Source organism: Phyllobates terribilis, unplaced genomic scaffold (genome assembly GCF_046119375.1).
Source record: "Phyllobates terribilis strain yellow unplaced genomic scaffold, ASM4611937v1 Scaffold_1__5_contigs__length_1240528914, whole genome shotgun sequence".
NCBI lineage: Eukaryota > Metazoa > Chordata > Amphibia > Anura > Dendrobatidae > Phyllobates > Phyllobates terribilis.
Window position 1 is genome coordinate 711,836,262 of NW_027362761.1, and position 22,176 is coordinate 711,858,437.

At 40.5% G+C, this 22,176-nt stretch overlaps 1 protein-coding gene across 2 annotated transcripts in view; it reads left to right on the plus strand.

Moving 5' to 3' along the window:
* The first annotated feature begins 355 nt into the window (after positions 1–355).
* Positions 356–22,176, plus strand: part of LOC141273998 (neurturin-like) — a 379,716-nt gene continuing 357,895 nt past the window's right edge. For both annotated transcript variants that reach the window (XM_073686267.1, XM_073686266.1), the window contains exon 1: positions 356–1,218. The gene's annotated coding sequence lies outside the window, so the exon portion shown is untranslated. The remainder of the gene's footprint in view (positions 1,219–22,176) is intronic.

Below are 22,176 nucleotides of genomic sequence, written 5' to 3' on the forward strand. Positions count from 1 at the left end.
TTCTCCTACAATATCATTTAGTGAATGAACTAAAGTATCAATAAGCAATAGCTTTAAGCACAGATTCCTCTTAACAACAGTTCATGACATTGCTGCTCCAGGAGTGCAATTAGCCATAATTACTCAATTCTGCAATCCATTAGGCATGTCAATGTCACTATTGTACTTTGATCCTGCATAGACTGCTTTAATAAACTTCTCCTATTTAAAGTGCAGTGCTACTCAGTGCCTTACAGGAGACATCAGTGGCTCAGGGGTTAAATGTCATATTTTCTGTAACCTGATATTGGCCAGCAGGAGGAGTTAGTGAGAAAAGAAAGATTAAAGTTGGGAAAAAAAAAAGTCAAAACCTTGCACTTATATAGACACACTCTCACCCTCCCACCTTAAGCCCTTCCTTCAAAAGAAACTCATTTTCTCCTTCAAGCAAGGTTCTGGGTGGCTGAGAGAAGGAGGAAGATTAAACATTAGACTACTGCTAAAAATAATTAATCCTACAGCACAAGAATCCGACAATCCCGAGGAGTTTTCTTAGCTCCAATCACATTCCAATAAAGCAAAATTACTTAGAGAAAGAAATATATCAGGGCTCATCAGAAGATTGTGGCTTTTTGTATTTGCAGCAGTGCCTAATATTTGGAGGAGTTCAAGATCTTCAATTTATTTTCGCAGGACAGATCAGGTTAAGTGGAAGAAGTGTTGCTTAATATGTTAGACACATGACATGCCTCCAGAAACACGTATGTTAATTAGCTGCACTTATATAATGAAGCGACTATAACTTCTGACAGCTCTTGGATGGGAAAGACGGGCTGGAGAGAGAAATTACAACAACCCTACTTAGTGGATTTTACAAGGAATTACAAGAAGACTTAACAAGGCTTTTTTTTTTTCACTGTATAACAGAATTTCCGAGGAGCTTTCAAGAAATCGTTGACTAGAAATAATCTAAAGTCCCTGTTTTAGTTGTACCCAGCATGGGACATGATGACCACTCAGAAGCTGTCATGAGAGGTTGGGCAGTTCCTTCCAGATGTTGCAGCCTCTCTTAGTGGTGTCCAAGTGACCTTTAAAACATCTTCTTTGACTGTCCCAATGGAAGTCACAGACATATTCAAGGGGAACCCATCTTTATGGCTTTGTGCTTACAACAGTGGATCTGATATGATTTCAGGAGACCCCAATATTCACTAGCAGTCTGGATGGTCCGGGCTAAAGGTAAGGAAAAAAGGAATAAAACCACAATTGTACTTCTTGAAACATGTGTTCCTCTTCATATGTGCCTCTCTTAGCAGCCTCGCAAAGCCTTATAATTGAGAAAGCATGTAGGTGTAATAAGCTCAGCCTCAGACTTTTCTCTTTTGATGTTCAAAATACTATAAAACTATTTAAGGAATTTCTCCTAAAAGTGAAACATTTGCATCCAAGTGTACATTTTGATGAGAACTGAACATTAAGACTAAAATCCTCGTTCTTGAGTAGAATGGATTAATTTACAAGCTTTTAAGACTGAAATGTAAATGCTGTAGTTTTCTTGGTACCAGAGTCTTGATGAATGTGTCAGAGTATCATCAGCAGGAGGTGCAACAGAAGATCTCAACAGGATTCGGAATTCAGCTCGGCAGATAGCTTGTCAATAAGAATTAGTTAAGTCATTTATTAGTCTTTTTTTAAATTGCGAGTGACTATCCATGGATTTTTTTTAAAGGATTTAAAGCAGTATAACACAGTATCACAGGGCAATCTAATCCCTTATGGATTACAGTGTCAGGTGATCCAGGCTTTTAATGCAACATTTGCACATTAAACTGGTTACACCTGATTCAGAGTAAATCGAACAATATTCATGAAAAGAAGACATTATCTACTTTATAATTTATGTGAGATCATTTTTAATCCACATCACTATAAACTACAAAATACTCCAATTTTATTTTATTTCAAATCATCAATATTTTGCTTTATTGAATAAAACACAGGGTTTTTTTCAGTCTCACTACATTCACATGTTCAGTATTGAGTCAGTATTTACATCAGTATTTGTAAGCCAAAACCAGGAGTGGGTGATAAATCCAGAAGTGGTGACGCATTTCTATTATACTTTTCTTCTGATTGTACCACTGCTGATTTTTGCTTACAAATGCTGATGGAAAATACTGATCAAATACTGAACGTGGGAAAGTGGCTTCAAGACTTTAGAACATACTGACCAAATACTGAATGTGGGAAAGTGGCTTCAAGACTTTAGAACTAAAGCTATATGGCTCATAAGTAGAGCACAATAGTTGTCAAAGGCTTCGTACCATGCACAGTGGAAATCAAAGGGTTAAAGAGAACATGACAAGCTCAATAGACAGTCAATGTAAATTCCACTCTAACAAAATCTGTCTGAATCTCATCCTAGCACATGTTTCGGAGGGATATAGGCTATAGTTAGCTGAAGTCCACAATCACCATACACAACTGCTAATATACTGTGATTACTCAAATAAATAGACCAGATTAAAATATACTACATTGAAAAAAAATGTGATTATTAAAACAATTTAATAAAATACGTAGATGGAAACGAATGACTGATTTGAAAGCCTTTGTGTCCATCATTGCTGATTACCAATATTTCAGGAAGTTACCTAATTCATAGAGACATCTTGCCTGCATTATATTTTCCTATTAGGGCATGTTTATACAGTACAGTGTTTTGGAGCATTTTTCTCTTCATGAACAATGGCAGTGTTGGCAGGAAAAAATGCTGCAAGATTTTGATGTTTTTTTAATGCATTTAATTGAAGCAGGAAAAATGCTGCGGCTCCCTAAAAATGTCGCCTCTTCTCAAAAAACGCAAGGAAAAAATGCACCGTGAAAATATGATTTTAAAAATCTTTTTTATTTTGCTGAAAGAAAATCCCCTACAAGTGAACCAGCCATTCGAGTTATGAATAAAGTAGCCTCTTTTTTCATACAAACAGGACTATTCTTAGATATTAAAATATCAAGTGGGTCTTAACGGTGCGAGAATGGCATAACCATTGGTAGGACGTTCATACAAATGAGGTACGGGACAAGACCTCCTTGTCATGCTTCACCAACGTCTGATAACAGCAAAGTGCCAACATGGCTGAACGGAATTTCAGAGCTGTGCGATTCTGACAATGTGCCGCTTGATAAGTGCTTTACATTAGATAGTAGGCCGGCACATATTGCATTCATTGTGATAATCTGTAGAATGGAGGACACACGCAATGGAAAGCTAGCTTTCTCTTGATAATCTGGTCGTGCGGTCACAGCTCAGTAGATAGGATGCAAGCACACTGCGCTGCCCTGGATATATGGGAAAGGAGATTGCACAGAAAGCCAGTACATCTTCTGAGCGCTCTGATTTTATCAGATGTCACCATGTATTAGAGAAAGTGAGACATCTTTACCTTTCACAAAATGTGTGGCAATTGCATTAGAAAGTGTTTGGGTTTTCATATCCTGATCTATATTCCCAACTCATGTGAAAGTAAGAACAATCCGCACCTGTTTTGGCAATCTGTTGGAGGGTCCCGCCGGACAGAAGACCATGTAAAAGTCATTCAGTAGTTTCCAAATTGAATATGTATCTCTTTCAGGAGGAAGCCTGTAATCTTTACCCTTAATCCACTCATGCTTTCCTAAGCATTCCTAATATTCCACGAAGAGCTCATTCAGACGTCAGGGATTTTCTTGTTTAAGAAAATCTGTCCGAGTCTCATCAGGGTTTTTGATCAGCATATCATCAGAGTGGGAGCCACAATCAGGAGTGGGTGATAAATGCAGAATTGGTGACGTGTTTCTATTATACCTTTTCTCTGATTGTTCCTCACCTGGTTTTGGCTCCCACTCCTGAGAAAAAATACTGACCGAATACTCAATGTGTGCTTGTGGTCTTTTTCAAACTGCTCATATTAAATAGACTGTAAAAAGGAGACTATGTGGATGGCATCCAAGCATTGTCCATTTTTTTTTCACAGGCCCATAGATTTGCATTGGCAAGTTTGATTCGAGACTGTGAGTCCCATAGATTATAATAGGTACTATACCATAGATAATAATAGTTCTATTCGTGAAAAACACAGATAGTACTCATAGGCAAATTGACATGTGAATGAACCTTTAGAAGGATGTTAATGGTGAAACTGCCATTCATTTCTCTTACACTTCATTCAGACATCAGTGTTTTTCACATATGCAAAAAATATGGTACGAGTCTCATCAGTGTTTGGGATCCAAGTGCCTGAGTATTTGGTCAGTGTTTGGACAGCATGTCTTCAGTGTTTGGTCAGCGTGTCTTCAGTGTTTGGTCAGTGTGTCTTCAGTGTTTGGTCAATGTGTCTTCAGTATATTGGATCAGTGTGTCATCAGTATTTGGTTAGTGTATTATCAGTGTTTGGTCAGTGTGTCATCAGTGTTTGGTCAATTTGTCTTCAGTGTTTTGGATCAGTGTGGCTTCAGTGTTTGGTCAGTGTGTCATCAGTGTTTGGTCAGTGTGTCATCAGCATTTGGTCAGTGTTTGGACAGCATGTCTTCAGTGTTTGGTCAGCGTGTCTTCAGTGTTTGGTCAGTGTGTCTTCAGTGTTTTGGATCACCATGCCATTATTGTTTGGTCAGTGTGTCTTCAGTGTTTGGTCAACATTTGGTCAGTGTTTGGACAGCATGTCTTCAGTGTTTGGTCAGCGTGTCTTCAGTGTTTGGTCAGTGTGTCTTCAGTGTTTTGGATCACCGTGCCATTATTGTTTGGTCAGTGTGTCTTCAGTGTTTGGTCAGTGTGTCTTCAGTATATTGGATCAGTGTGTCATCAGTATTTGGTTAGTGTATTATCAGTGTTTGGTCAGTGTGTCATCAGTGTTTGGTCAATTTGTCTTCAGTGTTTTGGATCAGTGTAGCTTCAGTGTTGGGTCAATTTGTCTTCAGTGTTTTGGATCAGTGTGTCTTCAGTGTTTGGTCAGTGAATTATTAGTGTTTGGTCAGCGTATTATCAGTGTTTGGTCAGTGTGTCTTCAGTATATTGGATCAGTGTGTCATCAGTATTTGGTCAGTGTATTATCAGTGTTTGGTCAGTGTGTCTTCAGTATATTGGATCAGTGTGTCATCAGTATTTGGTCAGTGTATTATCAGTGTTTGGTCAGTGTGTCATCAGCGTTTGGTCAGTGTGTCATCAGTGTTTGGTCAGTGTGTCATCAGTGTTTGGTCAGTGTGTCATCAGCGTTTTGGTCTTCAATGTTTTGGATCAGTGTGGCTTCAGTGTTTGGTCAGTGTGTCTTCAGTGTTTGGTTAGTATGTCATCAGTGCTTTTCATTTATGGATAAAGAAATAAATTATAAATCTTCTACTATTCTTTGCAATGTTAATCTCGGACAGCACACCGATGCCATACATGTGCTGTCTGTGTTTTTTTCATGGACCCATAGACTTGTATTAGTACTTTTCATTAGTACTTTTCATATGCCGGAAACAAAAATTAACATATCTCTATGATTTTTGCAACGACACACAGTCCGCAAAAAATGCATGGACATGTGAACAGTCCCATAGACTATAATTGGTTTGAGTTCTATTTGTGACAATCACGGATAGAACATGTACATGAAACACAAATGACTGAATGAGGCCTTAGACTGTGATGGACGCTACTCACAGGCAAATTAATGTAATGTACAGTTCCAAAAATTAGCAAAGTATTTGATAAGTATTTTATTAATAAGGATTTTGTTATCCCGAATTGCAGAAAGAATAATGCTAGAGAAGACATACATAAATGTAGCTCCACTACAAAGTCCTGCCATTGAGAAGATTACATTTAGTACTCTAGTCCTATATCTAAATTGTATCTAAATTTGCTGACAGAGAAGCTTGTTGCCATCCCCATAATGATTGAGGCACATGCCTTGCCAACCGCACCGCTGTTCCCCCGCGCCATTATACTTTCATAATAAAAGGACTGATGATGACTAAACTGTAACTAGAAGTTCCATGCTTATCGAAGAGGTGCACAAACATGGGGGCCCAAGCCATATTCCCAAATCCCATTCTTTTAGTAATTGGCTAATGGCAAATAACCCCTTCTGGTTTTAATGTGGTTTAAAGGAGACTAACCAGTAATTGGTGTTGGTGCAAGGATATTTGGAGAAGCAGGCATATGTGAGATGAGCTCAAAATGTAATCAAAACCTCTTAACATAGACCACCTTGAGGCGGCACACTTTATACCATTTGTGACACACTCTTAAGATGAACTCCAGAGATTGAAATACACGCACTATCGGAATTTGTCTGTTAAGTCTTGCAGTAAGAACATTTCTCTACATGACATAGAAAACGTGCTGACTTCAAAATTGTTGTACTTTATTTCCTTTTCAGGACATTAATCAGGAATTTAGTGTAGTCCTGAGAAGCATTAGATAATTGGAGGAGAATTTCTATAATTATTTTTCTGCTGACCACCCAAAGTGTGCAGTTGATCAACTCACGCTATATTCAGCCTAGGTTTATACAAATGTATTTATAAGTAGAGTTTAAAGGAATGAATGTTAAGGCTATTTTCCTTAAAACCTTAAATCTGGAGATTTGTCAGGCAAGAAAATTTTGTTGTATACATTACAAGTACAAAAATAGTAACAGAGTTTACAGGTTGTACAATGATAGGCTCGTTACACTTGGTGGTGGGGGTTACAGTCAGTGGAGCACCTGTGTGCACCAATGTCTTTCAATTAATTTTAAAGAGTACTGTACATATAATTAAAGTAAATGAAACAAGTGGCAATTAATCATTATTAGAGATTGTTAAACCAATTCAATCTGAATTCGAGTTGAGTTTCATTAAATTTGCAGATCGTACTCGAACGATTTGCAATTCAATTTGCGTAAATGGCCACAAAAATTTCTGTTGCCTTTTAACACATTGCATAAAATTACATCAGTCATAAAAGGCTAACATGACTTCAGGAGCAATCACATTAGTTTTTTATAATGCATTTAGGTATCACATCACATGGTATAACACAGCCAATCAGGAGAGACTATCATAGCCTGTATAAAAGCCTAAGCAGGGAATGAAGCAGCCATTTTAGAGTGATTTAAGATAGTGAGAATTTGTCAGAGCTGACAGCTCAGGAATAGAGACAGGAAGAGAGAGCCCTGAATCATTGGATAAATATTCCAGACACTAGTAGTCTACCAATAATACAAAGATTAAATTGGTAAAGGGGTTATCCAGGTCTACTATTATTTTTGTGCATGGAGCGAAGAACTAATAGACAGGTAGTTGCTAATTACCTGCCTGTTCTTAACGGGGACAATCTCTGCCTGCTCAGTCGGTTATTTCACCTCTTCAGTTCACCACTCGTCAACAGAGCGGCTCTTCCTTTTTCAGTCTGCTCTGTGAAAGGGGTGATACTGCAGACAACATGCTGATTAATAGCTGGCTCCCAGCAGTTCGGCAGCAGGGAGTCAGCTGTTAATCAGCATGACATCAGCAGAGATGCCCCTCAACAGAGCAGAGCGAAAAGAAGACACCGCTTTGTCAATGTGATGGTTGCAGAAGAAAGAGAATCGGCTACAGAAGCTGTCCATGACCACTCTGAGCCAGCAGAGATTGGTGCCAAGCAGAACAGGTAGGTAGTTTGCCACAATTGGCCTCCTTAGCATCCAGCAAGCGTAATAGTGCGAAAGAGGTAGAGGGCATTATCGAAAGTAAGGTACATCACTTGTCTCAGTCACAACAGGATGATGGTACCTCTAACAGAGGCACCATCAGTTTGAGTCTGTGTTCTACATATAATTGTCTGTCTGATCACAAATGACTAAGAAGGATAACTTATGGACCATTTTTTATAAAAAAAAAAAATGAAAAACATGAAAAACTGTCAGCACACTGTTTTTAAATGGGCTGTTTGTTACTACCGGATTACCATCTGTTTCTATGATGAGGTCACTTTGACACATTTTGGCTGTGCTTGTGTTAAACAGATTGAAAGGGGTTGTATACAGTCCTAGGAAACCTCAGAGTGTTATATATATCTTTGTAGGGCAATTGGAGTACCTGCAATTTATTTATGTATGTGTCGCGCCCCTGGGGCCGTGGGGTACCCGGCAGCCGGGCCCTCAGATGCTTGGGGGATATCACGGTGGCTGGCCCGGTCTGTGGCCCAGGGCGTACAACTGAAAATAGGGGAAAGTATATTGGGATAATAGGTTTGTAAATGTTCGTGACGCCACCTGTGGTGTCTGGTGAGGATCACCAGCGCTGCAGCAGTCCACTGAGGCCGGTGTTGTGACAGCTTAGATGGTATCGCTCCCCACAGGTGGAGCAGGGCCTCAGGGCAGCGTAAGAGGGGTGGGTGCAGGACAGAGGGGACCCAGCCGGGTCAGAGCAAGAATAGGAGCACACACGAAAGTCACTTCAGTACCTTTTACTGATGGAAATTCAGGCACATCCCGGAGCACTGTAGGGTGAAGGGTGCATATCAGGATCCTACCCAGTGAGTGGGTGTAGGGCCTCCTTTTTCTTGCCTCTCTGTAGTAAGTTTCTGACCTGCCTAGAGCTAGGCCTAACTTGGTTCTGTTCTGCACCTGCTGACTTGGTGATAGGGCCTTCTGTTGGAGATCACTCTCCCTATGCTTTGAGGTCTCCGTGATTCCTGACCATGGTACGTATCAGCTTTTGGTGATCCTTGGACATGTAGTTCGCCAGGGGTTTCGGTTGTTTTCTACTGGTCATGAAGATCCACGTAGACTCGGACCTGGTGTCCGGTATATGCTTTCGGGGTGAGCTGGTTAAGCTCCTCTGCCCCCTATGTTACTCACTTTCCACTCGCCTTCGGCCCCGCTCGGGCCCTCACTATGCTACACACACTGCAGCGGGGACGCTGCTCTTCTTCGCCGCTCTCAGAGTGTCGGCACACTCCTAGGTCTCTATCCTGAGCTCTGTGAGTTCTAGTCTGGACTCACTCTACAGACTGTACTGAACTCTTTCTGCAGGAACTGCTAGGCTCTGGCTCGACTGCACTGACTCCTTCTGTGTCTGAGCAGGAACTCCCTAGCTGCTCTGTACTCTAGCAGGCTAGGAACTCTCCAGAGGAACTGACTGCCTAGCTCCACCTTCCCTTTTTATACCCCTAATGGGCTCCCTCTGGTGGTCTGAGGTGGAAGGTGGAGGTGTGTGAATGCTTATGAGGGCCTCATGTGGAGAAATCCTTCTATGCACCCCTCTAGGATCTGTGGTACCAAGCGCAGCTGGGCGCCACATATGCTTTCCATGGTTTGTAGAAGATGCGGAACTATAGTATTTTCTCATTGGGAAACAATTGAATATTTTGCATCAGTTCAGTGCTTTTTGGTTTTATCTTTAAGATTGATAGTTGGCCTACACAATCACACTGTAGAAATTTGTACACGACTGTCGCTGTGTTCAATGAGAACCCAGCATTGGAGATATAGCTGGTAGCATCTTTATTAAAAGTCATAAAAGAGGGCTTTCTGTTTCTTTGACAACACAAATTGTTATAAAGTTGTGATGTTGCTGGAGTGATACAGTTACTATGGCAACGAGTGAGGAGTTTGGTTTGACTCCATGTATACACTGCTTTTTGCATTTTGGCAGAGTAATGCATTTTGAAGGACACTTTGTCCAGTGGAATATAAACTATTAAATACAGATAGTGAGTCAACTTAGTAGGGGAGGGCTTCCTAGTTGTAATGCTCTTAATAAAAGCTGGAAGTGTTGGAAGAAGTTTCTTAATATTCGAGGTCCTCTGAGTTTTACCTGCTTATGAGACAAAACTTGGAAATTCTTTCAATCCTGGACCAAACATTCTGGAGATGTGAAAATGTTGTGTTGGTGTCTCATTTGTTTAGTACTGGTAAATTTTATTCTTGGGAACAATTGAAGGACTCCCACAATAAAGAGTAAAAGACTCATAAGCCTCCCAAACATATTAGACTAATGTTGACTGAACCAGACGATACTAACAGGTTCTGCCTAAAGTCTACAGAGAATTGATTGTCGAGGAAGTTAAGGATCTGGTATATCCAATTTAGGACTGTTGATCCTTTTATTCCTGAGAGAAGATGGCCCCTTTGATACTTTGATAGAGAAAACAGGAGCGCTAGTTCAGCCAAATGTACTGTGGTGTGAAAAAGTGTTTGTCTCCTTCCTGATTTCTTATTCTTTTGAATATTTGTCACATTTAAATGTTTCAGATCACAAAACAAATTTAAATATTAGACAAAGATAACACAAGTAAACACAAAATGCAGTTTTTAAATGAAGGTCTTTATTATTAATGAAAAAAGAAATCCAAACCTACAGGACCCTGCGTGAAAAAGTGATTGCCCCCTAAACCTAATAACTGGCTGGGCCACCCTTAGCAGCAATAACTGCAATCAAGCGTTTGCGATAACTGGCAATAAGTCTTTTACAACGCTCTGGAGGAATTTTGGCCCACTTATCTTTGCAAAATTGTTGTAATTCAGCCACATTGGAGGGTTTCTGAGCATGAACCGCCTTTTTAAGGTCATGCCACAGCATTAATGATCAGCGAGCATGTTCGTTACTTGAGATTTACGAGCATGCTCGGGTGTTTTCTGGGTATCTATGGCGTGCTCGGATGTTATGTTTGAGTCACTCCGTGCGCATGATTTGCGACTGTTTGACAGCTTTAATACATGTGAGGAATAGGTTTAGCACGCTGAAGATACTCGGTGAGCACCCGAGTATGCCTGCCGAAAGGGTTAACAGAACATGCTCGATCATCACTACACAGCATCTCAATATGATTAAGGTCAGGACTTTGACTAGGCCATTCCAAAGCCTTAATTTTGTTTTTCTTAAGCCATTCAGAGGTGTACTTGCTGGTGTGTTTTGGATCATTGTCCTGCTGCAAAACCCAAGTGCGCTTCAGCTTGAGGTCATGAACAGATGGCTGGACATTCTCCTTCAGGATTTTTTGGTAGACAGCAGAATTCATGGTTCCATTTACCACAGCAAGTCTTCCAGGTCCTGAAGCAGCAAAACAGCCCCAGACCATCACACTACCACCACCATATTTTACTGTTGGTATAATGTTCCTTTTCTGAAATGCTGTGTTACTTCTCCGCCAGATGTAATGGGACATACCTCTTCCAAAAAGTTCAACTTTTGTCAGTCCCTAGAGTATTCTCCCAAAAGTCTTGGCAATCATCAAGATGTTTTCTGGAAAAACTGAGATGAGCCTTTATTTTCTTTTTGCTCAGCAGTGGTTTTCGTCTTGGAAATCTGAAATGCATGTCATTTTTGCCCAGTCTCTTTCTTATGGTGGAGTCATGAACTTAACTGACAACAATGATCTTAACTGTAGCAAGTGAGGCCTTCAGTTCTTTGGATGTTGTTGTGGGGTCTTTTGCAACCTCTTGGATGTGTAGTTGCTGTGCTCTTGGGGTAATTTTGGTTGGCTGGCCACTCCTGGGAAGGTTCACCGCTGCTCCATTTTTTCACCATTTGAGGATAATGTCTCTACTGTGGTTCTCTGGAGTCCCAAAGCTTTAGAAATGGCTTTATAACCTTTTCCAGACTGATAGATCTCAACTACTTTGTTTCTCATTTGTTCCTGAATTTCTTTGGATCACAGCATGATGTCTAGCTTTTGAGGATATTTTAGTCTACTTCACTTTGTCAGGCAGGTCCTATTTAAGTGATTTCTTGATTGAGAACAGGTGTGGCAATAATCAGGCCTGTGTGTAGCTAGGAACATTGAACTCAGCTTCCCAAAGATGTGATAAACCACGGTTAATTTATGTTTTAAGCGGGGGGGGGGGGGCGCTATCACTTTTTCACACAGGGACCTGTAGGTTTGGATTTCTTTTTCCTTTAATAAAACTGCAATAAAAGGCCTTCATTTAAAAACTGCATTTTTTGTTTACCTGTGTTATCTTTGCCAATTATTTAAATTTGTTTTGTGATCTGAAACATTTAAGTGTGACAAATATGCAAAAGAATAAGAAATCAGGAAGGTGGCATACACCACTGTATATGTATGGAAGGGCCGGCCAAGATGGCTGCCAAGTTGAATAATCGGCCGAAGTATGTTTGTTCGACAGCTATCTCATGTGTACAGCGGACTTTCTACACATTTATAGGTTTCTAATAAAAGCTTACACAGATAAAGTCACTTTTAATAGTCAGATGAAATTGGCAACAAAGATAGGACACTTAATAGCTGAACTCTGGTGTAACATATTTAAACAGACCACCAGGACTATCCAGTTTTCACTTAGTTCACAAGTTGTATTATACCCAAGTATCCTTGGCCAAAATTAAAATTAAGCCAATGGACAGTTGCCCAAGATGCTATAGTTCTCGGGCTAATTTTGGCCATTTGATTTGGGCGTGTGTGGTTCATGAGCAATACTGGCATCGGGTATTTGATACAATAAAAGAAAATTAGGTATATTTTTACCTTGAAATATTCTGGCAGAGGTCTTAAACTGCACTTTAAGGAGTGGCAATGCGACAATAACTGTAAAGTATTAATCACTAAACTGATCTTTAAAGGTGGTGATGGTGGCAAAGCAAGCCCTGTCTGTAGCTGAATGACTAGTGGTCAGTAGGATAGCAGAATTTGAAAAAATTGGTTTGAAAGTCAAAAGGTAATGAGAAAGGCAATTCATGTGTTCAAGTCATAATTATTGTAAACCTTTTATCCGGCTGCTCCGGGCAAAACTTTTTAATTTGGTCTACAAGTGAGACTCACTCCAAAGCATTTGAACAGTATAGAATTTGTGTTTTACATGAGCCATATGTCTAAAACTGTGCCTATATAATGTTGTCAGCCTTCTGCAATGGATCTGGCTTTATAGGCATACAGTGGCTTACATAGACTATGCAGCCCACCTTCTCTTTTGTCCATTAACCCCAAATTCCCTGTTGCTTCTGACTAGCCCCTGTCCCTTTCCAGCTCTCAAGACAGTCTCTGGCTGTCAGTTATTTAGTTTAGCTAGACCTGATCGCTCTGATCCATTTATGTTATTGTGCTACTTTGTCTATCTCATTTTCTGACCTCAGTTTTTATTGTGACCACTCACTTGCTTTCTGATTTTGTCGCTGACTTGACCTCTTGGTATCGACAGCTTGTGATGACCGTAATTGCTGCCAGCTTGCTCCTCCGGTCAGTTGACTCCGTGTCCCCAGCTGTGTAAGTCCAGATCACTGTCCAGCCATTAGAGGGTTAAGGCCAGGGCAAATACTGGGATCTGATAAACGGAGTGTTTTGCACTAAACCTGTCTTTGGAAGTCCTATTATCAGCTTCCAGGCTTCCACAAACAGTGCTTTAAACCTAAAAAAAAGAAGGAATTGAATTCCAAAATATCATGATATAGATATATGTTGTCCTAAGCACAATTCAAGCAGACAGCATAGAATATGAAAAAGGAACTACTGGAACAAAGATATAGACAATAAAATTATTCCATATAATTGATTTTTTACTAGGGACAGCAAGACATGAAAAGACTGATTAAAAAACAAAATGATAAGACATGATAAAACCGACTACAATAAATTAAAAAGCAAACAGGACAACATACACAGCATAATGGCAGTATAAGTAAGGTGCAAGTGCTTGGTAAAGTGGAGTAATTTAAATCTTTAATAGCAATAGTACTATTGAATAGTCATAGCAATAGTGGATATATATAAGGATATATAAAGTGCAGTGCACATAAATAATCCACCCGTACTATAAAGTGCAGTGAATTAAGGATGATAATCACACATAACAGCGTGAGGTAGCAGTGTGAGTGTGAGTGTGAGATAGCAGTGTGTGAGGTAGTAGTGTGAGTGTGAGCAGTGTGTGAGGTAGTAGTGTGAGTGTGAGGTAGCAGTGTGAGTGTGAGCAGTGTGTGAGGTAGCAGTGTGAGTGTGAGATAGTGTGTGTGAGGTAGTAGTGTGAGTGTGAGCAGTGTGTGAGGTAGCAGTGTGAGTGTGAGGTAGCAGTGTGAATGTTAGATAGCAGTGTGTGAGGTAGCAGTGTGAGTGTTAGATAGCAGTGTGTGAGGTAGCAGTGTGAGTGTGAGGTAGCAGTGTGAATGTTAGATAGCAGTGTGTGAGGTAGCAGTGTGAGTGTGAGGTAGCAGTGTGAGTGTGAGGTAGCAGTGTGAGTGTTAGATAGCAGTGTGTGAGGTAGCAGTGTGAGTGTGAGGTAGCAGTGACAGCATGCACAATATGAATTCAGGTTGGTAACTTTCCTTATGTGTACAATGGGGAGCTTGGTATTTAAATGGCTTTCTAATCACTGATTATGATTATCTCCTAATTATGATTTATTATGCATGATTATCATCCTTAATTCACTGCACTTTATAGTACGGGTGGATTATTTATGTGCACTGCACTTTATATATCCTTATATATATCCACTATTGCTATGACTATTCAATAGTACTATTGCTATTAAAGATTTAAATTACTCCACTTTACCAAGCACTTGCACCTTACTTATACTGCCATTATGCTGTGTATGTTGTCCTGTTTGCTTTTTAATTTATTGTAGTCTATATCATTTTGTTTTTTAATCAGTCTTTTCATGTCTTGGTGTCCCTAATAAAAATTCAATTATATGGAATAATTTTATTGTCTATATCTTTGTTCCAGTAGTTCCTTTTTCATATTCCACAAACAGTGCACCTGTGACACATAGGGCCTGATTCATTAAGACTGCCATTGTGCATGCCACTTAATGAATTAGGCGCACTTTTCAACTGGGTGCTCCTCAATGCTTCTCTGCTAGAAATGTTATTCCAGTCAGGAAATGGAGTAACATTTATTCTATGAGGCACGTGAAAACGCCATAAAAAAATCCAAAACTTTGCAGCATTTGAAGGCGTTTTATGCCATGAAACTGTCGAAAACACCTTCATGGATCAGGCCCATAATGTGAGCAGGGCTTTAAAAGGGTTTGACAACTTTATCTTTATTTTAACAAATGCATTGTGGACATGATTTTGTGTAACATACCAATTTCAGGTTTTCTAACCTTGTGAAGCCCTGTCTGCTTGTTAGTGCTGCCGTCCTCACAGAATGCACATTGTTCTCAAAATGGTCGCTGATGGAGGGGCACAAGACTAAATCTGCTCCTCAGTCTCCTCCAATCGAACAACAGCATTCCCATGTTCAGTCTTCATCAAGGTCAGTTTCACATGAGCGTTATATGACACTATAGGTTTGGGTCATTAGACCTGCTGGGACTAAAGTTAAGCAGGCCTATCTGTATATTACAGTATATAAGGGATTAGCGGGAGGTGCATTTTATGGTCTTCTACTGATGATTAAACTTATTTGTATAACTCATTTTAGACAACATGAAGGTGTTTTCATATCCATTGTTTTTAAATACGTGTTTAATATTTGTCATCTAAGGGGTGTTTAACTGGTGGTATAGGGCCCAGACTTAAAATGTTTCCCTCCAAAATAAGGGGTAGGTTGTAGTAGATGTTAAAAACTTTGTTATATGATTTTGGTGCCAGGAAGTAAAGCATTCAATGCAAAACATCTTCTCCCCTCTCAAGCCAATTTTGACTGATATGGGCATCACAAATGATTGGAGGAGTGTTGACTGAGCAGGGAGCTGTTGTGGGATTGTTTTAGTTTGCTGATATTCAGGTCCAGATAATTTTGTATTCTTTTTTATTAGAAGTTTAATTAAAGGTACTGCATGTTATACAGTATGTCTGTTCGTAAATTGATTTACAAAGCTGAGGTCAACCTCCAAGTCAAGCCAAAAATGTAAACTTGAAATATTGTTGGTCTCTGATTTTGTGTTATATTAAGTAAAAGGAACTAAGAAAGTAAATACGTGTACAAGGCCTGCTCAAAGCGTTCCTTGGGGATCAAGTGTTCGTTTTATGATACCTCTAGTTTTATACATAAAAACATCTTCCCTTGCCATAAAATAAGAGTGTCAATAAATCAATTTTAGTTTATTTAACATGCCTGTCATTTCAGGTGACTGTTTTAATAAGCTGTCCGTGTATGTACATGAAGAATAACTCTATTTCTGGACCTTAAATAAGTTGCACACAGCATTTTTCACCAGTCTCCCCATCTGCAGACTCTGTTGTTGTCTCTGAGCTAATAGCTAGTAGCCATGATGTCTTCTACACAACACACAGAGACATGAGAGATTCCTGCTCTTCTGTGTCTATGTAAAACATAATCAGATGCAGCAACATGGAGGACATTATATAGCAGTACTAAGCAGTGTAGCTGTGAATCCAGGACTGGGGTGAGATAAATACTTATTAGAAAGCAGCAGCAAATGTCTGTTTATGTCTGTCCAGCTCTCTTTTTGTTATTATATTCTATTATACAAACTGATGTTGCAAATCACTACATGGGCTTGAGAATACTTCCAGAAATCATTGTCTATGAACACAGTTCACCATACATTCCACGAGTGCAAGTAAAAGCTCCATCATACAAAGAAGGAGCAATATATCAACACAATCCAGAAATGTTGCCGTCTTCTCTGGGCCAAAGCTCATTTATAATGGACTGAGGCAAAATGGAAAACTGTTCTGTGGTCAGATGAATCAAAATTTGCAATTCTTTATGGAAACCACTGATACTGTGTCCTGCAGGCTCAAGAGGAGAGGAACCATCCAGTTTGTTATCAGCGCACAATACAAAAGCCTGCATCTCTGGTGGCATGGAGTTGCATTAGCGCCTATGGCATGGGCAGCTTACACAACATAAAACAATTTATGCTCCCATCCAGACGACGTCTGTTTCAGGAAAGGCCTTTTATGTTTCAGAAAGACAATGGCAAACCACATACTGCATCCATGACAACAGCATGGCTTCACAGAAGAAGACTTTGGGTGATGAACTGGCCACTTGCAGTCCACACCTTTCACCAATAGAAAACTTTTGGTGTCTTATGAAAAAGAAAAACCCGACAAAGAACACCCAAGACTGTTGAGCAGATAGAATCCTGTAAATGCAGAAAAAAATTTGAAAAAGAAACCCAGACCCATAGAATATTTTTCAAACAGTGCTATTATTTTTACTTTAGATCTAATAAAATAGCATAGACAATAATAGTAGCAATTTACGGAGTGCACATCAATATAATGCAAATACTTGCTATATGTTTCGTCTATAATTGAATCTGCCAGCAAGTTTTTGCTGTATAATCTGGGGGCAGAATGAAGTAGGGGCTGAGACTGATTTCAGCGATGTGTCACTTATTAGGCTGTGTGCTGTTGTTTCAATACAATAAGTGTTTTATCAACAGGAAATTATCACTGCCAGACTATGTCCTGGTCCAAAGTCTGCAACACTGATTAGCAGCTTACTGTCAATTTACAATGTACATAGGAAGCTGTGGTGTGGATGGGGTTAGCTTTCTGAGCATTGCTACATCTACAGCAAAGAAAACTCTGATTGTATCACAACTGCTGCACACAGCAAATGAAGTGATACATCGCAGAAATCAAGGTCTCTTTCCCTACATTGTGCTGCTCTCAGATGAGGTAGCAAAAACCTGGTGGCAGATTCTTTTTAAGACAGTCCCATAAGCGAGTCCTCAGGATAATCCAGTCCATAACGTAATCCGTGAGAAAACACACATAAACAGCATGCACAAAAAGAGTATCATGGAGGCATTGTATTAGGAAATTGGCATGTAGACACACCTGTAGCAGCTAGAATCCTACATCAGACCCGAAAAGGACAACATTCCTCTCCCAAAACTCCAGCAATTGGTCTCCTCACTTCCCAGACGTTTACTAACTGTTGTGATAAGAAGAGGGGATGCTACACAAAGGTAGACATGGCCATGTCCAAACTTTTTCGAGATATGTTTTTTTCATCAATTTCTAAATGAGGTAATTTTTCCAATTGAAAGTGGAAAATGTCCTTTCATCTTCTAATCTGTGTTCTATGTTCTGTTGTGAATATAATACGGCTAGAAGAGATTTCCAAATCATTGCATTATTGTTTTCTTCACATTTGACATTTCGGTTGTAATTTAAATCATTTTCATGGAGTAAATTATGGTGAATTTGTCGTCATACTCCTTCCCCACTAAGCTACCCCAAAAAAGTTGGAGCTGGCCAGAGTTGGCCTAAAAATGTCAAAAGTCATGACATTTTTGCACAACTATGTTGAGCTTAAAACTTTCATGACATTTCAAAGGTTTTAATCCAGAAATCTGGCACAAACTGATAATGGATAGGATCTAGAGTGCTTATTGCATATATTTTATAGTGATGTGCCAGACTCCATGAGGCTAATTGTATAAAACTGGTAACAGAATAAAAGCCTAGAGTATAGGACCAAGCATATGGTATAGGCAAAATAAAACCCCCAAGCCCAATACATACTGCACACTCACAGACCCGGTTAATACTGCCCAGCAATCACTTGATCTGTGTGCATTATTCCTAAATGACAGCAAAGGCCGGACTGCCCTTCTGGCAATTCTGGCAAATGAAAAATGTGTCAGTTGGCCTGCATTGGCCTGCATAATTATTAACAGAATGCGGATACTGGTAAAAAGAGCAGAGAGACATCAGATCCATGCTCTGCCACTTTTTATGGCAATACTCAGGCTACTTTATTCCTGTAAGCTGACGCAGATCTGGATCACACAGGGGACATCAGGTGTTGAAATAACATTACTTCATGGAGCCACCTGTGCTGGGCCACAAGCTGCACTGAAAATAAAGAGACTGTCATTAATCAATCATTTTAGCAGTGTAATTGTTATGATCTGCTACAAGCACTAAGGAAAGAAAGGAGATCTGTCCCTACAATAGAACTAAGCTAGATCCCTACGATGTAACGGGGAACCTGATCCTGCGATCAGACCCGCTAAAGTCCTCGGCTAGTCTGTACGAAGACCTATAGATGCAAGGGAGGGATCCCTACAAGAACTAGGGACTGGGATAAAGTTGGACACCTCCTAGCAGAGATTGTAGCAGTAAAAGACAAACACACAACATAGAACATAAAGGTCCGAAGACCTAGCTAAACTGACTGAGAAAGGTAACAAAGCACCAGGCTAGCTTAAGAGTAGAAATTACAATGAAGTCCAGCAAGGCCAGGAGGGCGGAGCAGGATTAAATAGGCAAAAAAGGTCATGTGACCAGCAAGATACAAAAAACCTAACAGGAGAGTTCTAACAGTACCCCCTCTTCTATGAGGATCCTCCGGATCCCCTAGGCCCAGGCTTATCAGGAAACCTCTTGTGAAACGCTCTGACAAGTCTGGAAGCAGAAACATCATCCGCCCTCACCCATGAGTTATCCTCGGGTCAGAAACCCTTCCAAGCGACGAGATACTGCAAACTCCCTCTATACCGTCTAGAATTTAGGATGCGGGAAATTTCGTATTCCCCGTCCTCCACCACCGGAGGAACAGTGGCAGAGGCGTCTCCATCTGACACATAAGCTCTTTTCAACAGAGAAACATGAAACACCGGATTAATCTTCCAGGAGGTAGGAACCTCCAACCTAACAGCAGATTGGTTAACTACCTGAAGCACCTTAAAGGGCCCTACAAACTTGGGACCCAATTTTTTAGAAGGAAATCCTCAACCGCAGATTCTTAGAGGACAACTAAACCATGTCACCAATAGCAAACAAAACCTCTTGCCGTTTCCTATCAAAACACCTCTTAGATTTTTTGTTAGCCTCCTGAAGATTACCACGCACATCCGTCCAAACTCTCTCCAAATCACCGGAAAAACTCTCCTCCTCAGGCACAGCCGATACCAATTTGGAGAATGACCCAAAAGACGGATGTCTCCCAGAACAACAAAAAAAAGGCGAACAACCAGCAGAAGAGGATGTATGGTTGTTAAGAGCAAACTCAGCAAGTGGCAGAAACTCAGACCACCCCTCCTGATTGTCTGCCACAAAACAACGCAAGAACTGCTCAACATCCTGATTCTTCCTTTCTGTCTGGCCATTAGACTCAGGATGATATCCGGATGAAAACGACAAATGAACTCCCAACCTGTCACAAAAAGCACGCCAAAAACGAGCCACGAACTGAGGTTCCCTATCCGAAACAATGTCAGTAGGATCGCCATGTAGTCTGACAATTTCCTTGACAAAGGCCTTAGCGAGTGTCTTAGCGCAGGGCAGTTTGATGAAATGAACCAAGTGACACATCTTGCTAAAACGGTCCACGACCACCCAGATGACTGTGAAACCCTCAGAGGGGGGAAGGTCAGTAATAAAGTCCATAGCCAGATGTGTCCAAGGTGCACTAGGAACCTCCAGAGGGCAAAGCAACCGCGCTGCAGGAGTATGTGAAGACTTAGATCTAGCACACACCGTACCTTGACGCACCCACTTAATGACTTCCTTCTGCCATCCAGGCCACCAAAAACTGTGACCCACAAGTCTCTTGGTCTCAGAAATTCCTGGATGACCTGCCAACCGAGACTCATGACACTCAACAAACAAATCTCTCCTAAAGGTCCTAGGCACAAACAACCTCCCATGGGGAGTGTTAGATGGGGCATTCTCCTGTGCTTTAAGAATCTCATCTTCCAAAACAGAGTCCAAAGCAGCAATCACAATACCTTCTTGTAAAATTCTCCCCTCCTCCTCAGCACCGACCATGGGAGAAAAGCTGCGAGACAAAGCATCAGCTTTAACATTCTTGGTACCCGGGATGTAAGTATCGGAAAAATTAAACCGCGAGAAAAAAAGTGCCCACCTAGCCTGACGGGCATTCAAGCGCTTGGCAGCATCAAGATAGATCAGATTTTTATGATCAGTGAAAACCTGAATGGGAAATTCAGCACCTTCCAAGAGATGACGCCAGTGTTCAAATGCGAGTTTAATAGCCAGCAATTCCCGATTACCAATATCGTAATTAAGTTCAGTCTCAGAAATTTTTTTTGAAAAAAAAGCACAGGGATGTACTCAATCCTTGTTTTTCTGAGACAACACCGCACCGACCCCCACCGAAGAAGCATCAACCTCAACCAAAAACGGCTTAGTCACATCAGGCTGCATAAGGATGGGAGCAGAGCTGAACCTCTCCTTTAGAAACACAAAAGCTTCAATGGCCTCAGCAGTCCACTGAACCGCATTAGCACCTTTCCTGGTGAGATCGGTCAGTGGTTTGACAATAATAGAAAAATTTTTAATGAATTTTCTGTAATAATTGGCGAAACCCAAAAACCTCTGTATCGATTTCAAACCAATAGGCCTAGGCCATTCCTGAACCGCCTGAACCTTCACAGGGTCCATATCAAAGCCCTCGCTGGAGATAATGTAGCCCAAAAAACTAATTCTCTGTACAGCGAACTCACATTTCTCCAGCTTAGCAAAAAGCGAATTGCCAATTAATAACTGTAATACCTCACATACGCTCCGCCAATGAGACTCCAGGTCAGGCGAATAAATCAGAATGTCATCCAAATACACAACCACATTTTTGCCGATCAAAGGTCTAAGGATGTCATTAATAAGATTCTGAAAAAATGCTGGAGCATTGGTAAGACCAAAAGGCATAACCAGGTTCTCAAAATGACCCACAGGAGTGTTAAAAGCAGTCTTCCATTCATCACCCTCCTTCATGCGCAACAAATTGTATGCCCCCCGGAGATCAATTTTAGAGAACCACTTGGCCCCCACTAACTGGTTAAACAAATCAGGAATCAATGGCAGTGGGTAAGGATTGCGTACAGTAATTTTATTAATCTCACAAAAATCCAGACAAGGACGTAAACCGCCGTCCTTTTTTTTAACAAAAAAAAATCCAACAGCCACAGGAGACTTGGAAGGCCTAATGTGACCGGCGGCCAAGCTTGTCTGTATGTATTCCTCCAAAGCCTTTCTCTCAGGAATAGTAAGATTAAATAAACGACTTTTAGGAAGAGTCGCTCCAGGGACAAATTCAATGGTACAATCATAGTCTCTATGGGGAGGCAAAATTTGTGACTCCTCCTCAGAAAAAACTCTCCACAAATCCTGAATAGGTACAGGTAATTCCCCTTTTTCCACCGCAGCAATACGTCCGTTACAATACTTGTCATAACACTTAGGGCTCCAGGACTTAATTTCATTGGTAGACCAATCCAGTACAGGATTGTGCAATTTTAACCAGGGTAACCCCAAAATTACTGGAGAAGGCAAATTATTTAATACCACCAAATCCAA